We start from the raw sequence: 7,763 nt of genomic DNA, 5'->3' as shown, positions 1-7,763 counted from the left end.
ATAAACTAGCCTTGGCTGATGTTGGCTAAAAAATAGGTTTGACTGATGTCGACCGAAAAAACTCTAGTGAATGTCGACTGTAAGAACCTAGTCGATGTCGACTAAAAATAGTCATACCCGATGTCAGTCAAAAATACCTAGCTGGTGTTAGCAGAAAAAATCCTAGCCAACATCAGCCAAAAAACCTAGCTAATGTGATTAAGAAATAGCTCTGGTTGATGTCAGCTAGAAAACCATAGTTGATTTCGGCAAAAAGAAATCCTAACCAATGTCGGGTAAGAAAATCTAGTTGACATAAGCCAAAACACCCTAGTTAACATTAGCTGAAAAATAACCCTAGCTGATATTGGCTAAAAAATAACTTTGGTTGATGTTGGCTGGAAAAACCTAGTTGACGTCGGCTGAAAAACCCTAGCAGGTGTCTACTCAAAAGTTAGCCATGACCGATGTCAGTTGAAAAAATCTAGCCAACGTTGGCAAAAAAAAAAATCATTGATCAACACACTACTACAAAAATGTCTTTTTACGTCGTCTTATCTACATCGGCTATAAAAAACCGATGTAGATGGAATTTTTAAAAATAAAATAATTTTTTTAAGCTAACGACAACGGTTTTATAGAATCGCCTTCAATGTGAAGGTTACAAAGGCGGTTTTATAAAAACCGTCTTTGTTAGTCATCAAACTACTGCGGTCTTTTCGAAAACCGCATTTAATTTGAAGTTATAAATTTTTTAATTATTTTTTAGTTCAGTTTTCCCTCTTTATTAATAAAATATATTATACAAAGCGTCTTCATTTATGCGAATTTGGATGGAAGATTCTGGAAACTTTCCCTTCACCTTCATCAAATCGATAACAGAGGAAGAGGAAGAGTCTAAGTCGCTCGTCGTCGCGTGGAACTCAGTCGCCGCAACGGGATGATGATTGTAGCCAAATGCAAAGCCACGTGGACCGCCCATGCCGGCGCATAGGACAACGTCGTAGTACAAAAAAGGGTTTGCCGCAGCACCGCGCCGGTAAAGTGCTGGAAGGGGAATCGAGCGGATGCGACTACGGCGAGGGCAAGGTTGAGGTCTAGAGGCGAGGGATCGGCGGAGACGTCGCAGTCGCGGCTAGAGGACTCGACGATGCTGCTCTAGCTAGGGCTCAAGTTCTTAACATTTTCCAAAGGGAGAGGGAAGTTTGTCTTGGTCTTAGGGCCACAAAACTCTCGTGCTGCGACGTCGTAGGCACGCGTTGTCGCCTCCGCAGTGTCGAAGGTTCCGAGCCAGACACGGCTCTTCTTGCTGGGATCTCTGATCTCTGAGGCGTATCTCCCCCATGGCCTCTTTCTCACTCCACGAAAATGCACCTCCGGTGATATTGATGATACATGCAGGAGCCATCAGCCATGCTTATGTGGGATCTGCATCTGTGTTGGTTGGTGATATTGATGATGCATTGGACTCTGAAAAAGGTAACGTTCTTCACATTACTAACTGATTCAAGTATTATTTGTCATTCTGGCCTTGTTCTTATCGTAATATTGCTACCATTGTATCTGCAAGTTGCATAGCAAGCAATAATTTACTTTGTGCAGTTGTTGAAGAACTACTCTCACATTTTGTTGAAGAACTACTTTCTGCAGAGCATAGGGTGATGAAGATTGAACCACACAGGGGTGAATACAAGTTATATATTCTACACTTTTTAAAATTTAGCTCATAATTAGTTAACAATATATATAGTGCTATATATTTCTTCTCTCAATAAACAATGTAATACTACAATGGAATATGAAACTTGAAATATGTAGAACAATATATAGCTCCATCATTAAACAAGAAAAGGGTTTTTTGATTGGACAAAATTTAAATATAGTTCTTAACATGTTGTTTGTCATGTTCTGTTATTAGAATTGAAATTTATCTCAAGGTTTGTACTAAAAAAAATATGTAGATTGAATTAAACTCCAATAGGAGAAGACTGCATGGCGCAATTCACACTTAGTTGAAGATAAAAATAGGAGAAAATTGATTTTCAGCAATCTCCTTAACTATGGTTTAGAAAGTGAGTTTCATATTGGGAGTGTGTTCTCTGCTCACCTTATCTATGGTTCACAGGTGAATGGTTCAGTGATCCACGCACCATCAGAGTTTGATGCAGCTTTAGTGGCTTTTGAGATCCCTATCCTAACCTATGGTTAAGAGGTTAGTTGATTTTCAACACTTGTGTTTGTTCTTGTCTTAGTTGAGAATACACATATATTGCATAACAAGACGGAACTCTGAAAAAATGACTACTGTTATACACATATTGTCTTTGTCTCCATTCATTTTCACCTACTACATCATATACATCCTTAATCCTTCAATGACTAGTTGTAGTTGTAAGCCCCTAATCTTTGTCTGATTTCTGATTAATCAAATGAGAAAACTAGTTTTTGTTTGCATTTTAACCTGTGTGGTTTGACAGATTTTTTTATTGAATTCAGTGGGACTAATTGTTGAAGATGTGTGCGTTCTCAAGTTAAACGTATGTTTTTGGATTGGTTGAAAAAGGTTTTGATGGAGACTCTGCATAACTATGTGGTATTTATCAAGTTGATTTAAGTGATTATTTAAAAAATTTGATTTCTTAATCTTAGAATTAATTTATGCTAATTCTCATATTCAAATAGATAAATGGCCAGGAAAATTAATAAAAGTTCAAGAAAAACACAAATGAACGATAACTGAAGTTTGTGAAATATTTGGGATAACATTAAAGTTTGAAAAAAATGCCTAGCTGATGGAAAAAGTATCTATGGTGGGAAAAAATGAACCACCCACTTACAGATTGGCTCGTGAATATTACAAAAATCCAAAAGAGTAACTAATTATAAGGATATATTATTATTTAGTCCATTTATTATTTTCTTTATTTATATTTTTTAATTTCTTTCTATCTTCTTCCCTCCATCCCATTTTGGGTGGAGGTCTACCATTTTACTCAAAACCATGAAAAAAATCAACTCTAGTGGATATTTAATTTTATAAGTGATAATAAATCGTGCTTTCTAAAAATGGGGGTGTATTTAGCTGAAAAAAAGACATGGAAGAAGTAATAAAAAAAGAGAAAAAAGATAGAAATGAGGTAGAAGCACATATAGTTTTTATAACCAGATCAAAATGATCAATTCGATTATTATACTATCATGCACATAGTATTTTTATACTATCATGCACATAGTATTTTTTTATCAAATATTATTTGTTAAGTTACCAAATAAACTAATGCATAATTAAAATAATAGGGGAAAAATTCACAAAAACAAAAAATATATAGAAAGCATATATAGAAAAGCTTTGAAGAGAGAACAGTGTAGAGAAAGCATATATAGAAAAGCCCAAGGCCTTTTTGAAGTTTAATATACTTTTCTTAGAGCAGAAAACTAAGAACCAGTGCAAAAATTTTAAATAAGTATTTATAAATTAAAATTAATTCATAGAGAAGTTAATTAAAGAAGTTTTTTCAAAAAAACTGAAGTGCATAAAAAATGTTATCTTCTTAATTTACTGAAATGATTAATTTTGTAAGTTGATCGAAGTTAAGGCCAAAAATATAATTTTAAGGGAATTATTAATTTATGAAAGTTTAAGTGTAACTTAAAAAACTGGGCCATTTTTTATAATGTGAATTTATGTGTGGTATTCGGCAAGTTTTTGTAGTTAATTAGGGGTCTTTAACTTACCTTCTAGAGCCTATATATTATTACCATAACTTTGATTAATCATTATATTATTTGAAGTCAAAGTAATATAATGTGTTGGTAGCGATATAAATTGGAACTCTGCGGTGGACCAATGGTAATATTCCCCCCTTCCTTTATTTTATAACTTTATCTATTCTACATACACCCAATCAAATCCAGCAATGCCACATTTGTGTAAGTACATGATTTGATGACTGAATATAGCATTCTTCTTTCCAGTGCATCTTAGTGTATTATAACTATTATCATTGTGAAGGTCGTTATGTTGTACTTGTTGCCTATATGTATTTGGATACCAAGTAAAATCGAGTTTAGTCTAAAAAATTATGGTGAATAACTGAAAATGGAGAAGCAACGTTACATATGAGTGAGATAAATGAAGGAAAGAGAGTGAAGAAAACCATGGAAGTTGTATGTATACTATAAAGTCAACAAAAAGTACTAATAAAATTGTGGATGCTGAAAGAGTTAGTTAATATAAGCAACGTAGCTTCTTGTATTGTATTACATATTTGTATTGTATTCAGTAACTACTAATTTGATAGCTGAAAATTGACCTGGGTTCATAAATTTCAAAATATAAAAAAAATGTCCCATTCTACATCGGTTCAAATATAACCGATGTAGAAACAATCACTATTCTACATCGATTCTAACATCACAGTCGATGTAAAACACTCCCCTTCTACATTGGTCCTCCCTTCACAACTGATGTAGAACACTCTCCTTCTACATTGGTCACCCATGACAACCGATGTAGAAAATTTTAAAATGGGCAGATTTCTACATTGGTTGTTCTAATAACCGATGTAGAATATCAGAATTCAACATCGGTCACTCAACTGTCGTTGTGTTTCAACGACATCGGGTTACAACAACGTGCGATAACCGATGTAGAAAGGAGTCGATAACCGATGTAAAAAGCCTATTTTCTAGTAGTGACATCAACTAAAAAAACTTGGATGCAACGACCAAAAAAATTCTTGGCCGACGTCAAGAAAAAATTCACATGACTGACGTCAGTGAAAAAACAACCCTAATCAACATCATCTAAAAAAATCTTAGTTGATATCGACAAAAAATAGCTTTGGTGGATATCATACAAAAAAATTTTAACCAAAAAAACCTTAGCCAACATTAAGGAAAAACAACTTATGTCGATGTCGGTCGTAAAAACTTTGGTCACCCATACTTGCGAGTGTTGAGTGAGAAAGAGTTGCGAGTAAGAACGTGAGTTAAAGTAAACATCTCTAAAAAAAGAATTTCAAATTTTAAATTTCTTGAGAGAATTTGAAATCTTATTGTTTTAGTCAATAAAAATGATTCATAAAAATACCAAAAATTAAATTTTCTTTCAAATATTCTATCCAAACAAGGTATTTTATGATAAATCATTTTAAATTCTTTTAAAAAATAAATTCTCCTACTAAAATGTTCAATCTTACCATACTATTAATGACTCAGCGGGGTTTCTAAATGGAATTGTCTGAGGCGAGATTTGTGGCGCTATTGTATTACAAGGGCAGAGAGGCACCTTGATCGAGTAAGTTATCATTGTGGGTGATCTCATCGAGAAAATTAGATTACTTGGTTGATTAGCTAATGGGAGATTCTAGGATGCGCGTTGTACAAAAGATCTTGATACTTAGGGGTGTATTGATGCTAGATGCTTTCTAGTTTCTTCCAAGACAATACACAATCCCACTAGCCACAAGAGCTTATGAGCCAAAGTGACTTGGTATGATCTTGTCCAATTGAGATTATGATATATGATATGATAAGATATGCAAATAGAATAAAAACATGATAAATTTTAATTTTATTTAATGTTTGGTGTGCATAAAAAAATAATGATAGGATATGTACAAATTTAAAAATTATTGTTTCATTAAAGTTATTTATAATTTACTAAAAATTAACTTCTAATTTCTTTTTTAAATTATGAAATTATAAAAAATATTTTTAAATATATTATTCAAAATTATATTTTATTTATGAAATTACTTTTCTTATAATTATAAAAATTATATAAGTTTTTAAAATTAGTCAAATATATTTCTTTGAAAGTAATTATTTAATTTTTCAATATTTTAATTAATAATTTAATTTAAATTTATATGTTGAAATTATTATTATTATATAAAAGATAATATGTTGATTAAAAATATATATTGTATAAATTAATATATTATTGCATATTATATTTAATATATTTTTTTTGTTATTATATATACGTATTTATGTTACATAAATTAATATATTATTATATATAAATCTAATATTTTATTATTATAAAAGTATTATATATAATATATGTTACCTATAACCTATAATTTTCTAAAAAGTAACTTTTAGTTTTTTTTATAAATTGTGAAAATATTAAAAAAATAATTTTAACTAAATTATACAAAATTATATTTTATTATTGCATTACTTTTTTATAATTATAAATATTATACAACTTTTTTAAATTAGTCAAATATTTTCTTTGAAAAGTATTTGATTAATAATTATTGAAATTTAAATATTTTAATTAGTAATTTTATATAAATCTATGTGTTAAGAATATTTATATATATATATATATATATATATATATATATATATATATATTAAATAGAATTAGTGATAAGATAACACTATTATATTTTATTATTACAATAAACAACGGGTTATAATAATATTTTTGATAACTATCCTATCATATCTCCTCCTATCCTAACAACCAAGAGAACCATAAAAGTTACCCTGCTTCTAAGCCAACGTGATTTGATTTTATCTAACGGACAATTTTAAAGGATTTATGACTTCAGAAAAGCAATTGCAAGGTCTTGCCATCATCATCTAACGAACCAAAATTTTTCTAGTTATATTATGTTTTATTATTTTATACATATAATTTAATTTTAATGTCCAGAATTTCAGACAATCACTTTTGTGACTAGAAATATTTTCCATCCAAACTTTACAAGTATGAAACAAGGTAGTCTAATGAAAGTTAAAGTTATACTGTAAAAAAAAAAAAAAACACACTCATAATATATACAACATCCCATAGATTTCCCCCCCTTATAATTAGAATAAATGAGCTCGATAAACTATAAGTTCACCGATGTCTATAAATCATTGATCTATGAAGCTTTTATAGATGACTTCATAAACTAATCCTTGTCCGAAATTTACCCTCACGCTGAAATTCAATACTGAAGTACTTAAAATATTGAGAAAATAAATCAAGAACTATAATATAGAGTATTTTTATACTTTTATTAAATTGTATATGATAAATTTATAAACTTAAAAGTCATACTGACCATAATTTTTTATCGTTTGATAACATAAAAAAACTACATTAATAATTCATAACAAATAAACTTTAAAATATTACATTAAAATATTCATAACGAAGCTTTACTCTTATTTTTTCTTTATATATTTCATACATTTTTTTACATAATGGTAGAAGTTTTCATAATTATACCTCATACCTCATGACATTGCGGGCGAGCAATTCAAATTTGATGATGACGGTTGATGATTATGCAGTTAGATCTAGGGCCTTTTAAATGTTCTGTTTGAGATTAAAATTACGTTTATTTTGTGTATTTTAGAACAAGCTACCTTGTATTCTAATATTTATCTTAAGGTGCTTAGTTGTACTAAAATATATTCTATTGGAATTAATTTGAGATCCCTCTGTAAATGCATTGGTTATGCTTTGGATTTTAATCAAATTACATTGACAAACAAAATTGGAGAAGTGATGGAAGAAAAAAGGACTAATTATATTTTTGGATCTAATTTTTTTTTGAGTTTTCACTTTTGGTCTCTAAATAAAAGATTAGCCCGTCTTAGTTCCTAATATTTTCGTCCGTCCATATTTTTAGAGACTAAGATTGATCAAGTTTTTGTTCTAAGTGGAAACTCAAAAAGTTTAGGGACCAAAGTAATTAAAAAAGAATGAAGAATTGAATCTGACAAAAGTAGTATCGGAGAAATGAAAAGGAGAAGAATTTGAGAGTCAGGCT

General features: G+C 30.1%; 1 pseudogene; it reads right to left on the bottom strand.

The window, feature by feature from the left end:
* Positions 1–766: 766 nt before the first annotated feature.
* Positions 767–1,555, bottom strand: LOC100813329 (ethylene-responsive transcription factor 4-like; annotated as a pseudogene).
* Between the last annotated feature and the right edge of the window lie 6,208 nt (positions 1,556–7,763).

Source organism: Glycine max, chromosome 8 (genome assembly GCF_000004515.6).
Source record: "Glycine max cultivar Williams 82 chromosome 8, Glycine_max_v4.0, whole genome shotgun sequence".
NCBI classification, from domain to species: Eukaryota; Viridiplantae; Streptophyta; class Magnoliopsida; order Fabales; family Fabaceae; genus Glycine; species Glycine max.
Note: the sequence above shows the minus strand (reverse complement) of the source record. Positions and strands in the feature narration are given on the sequence as shown.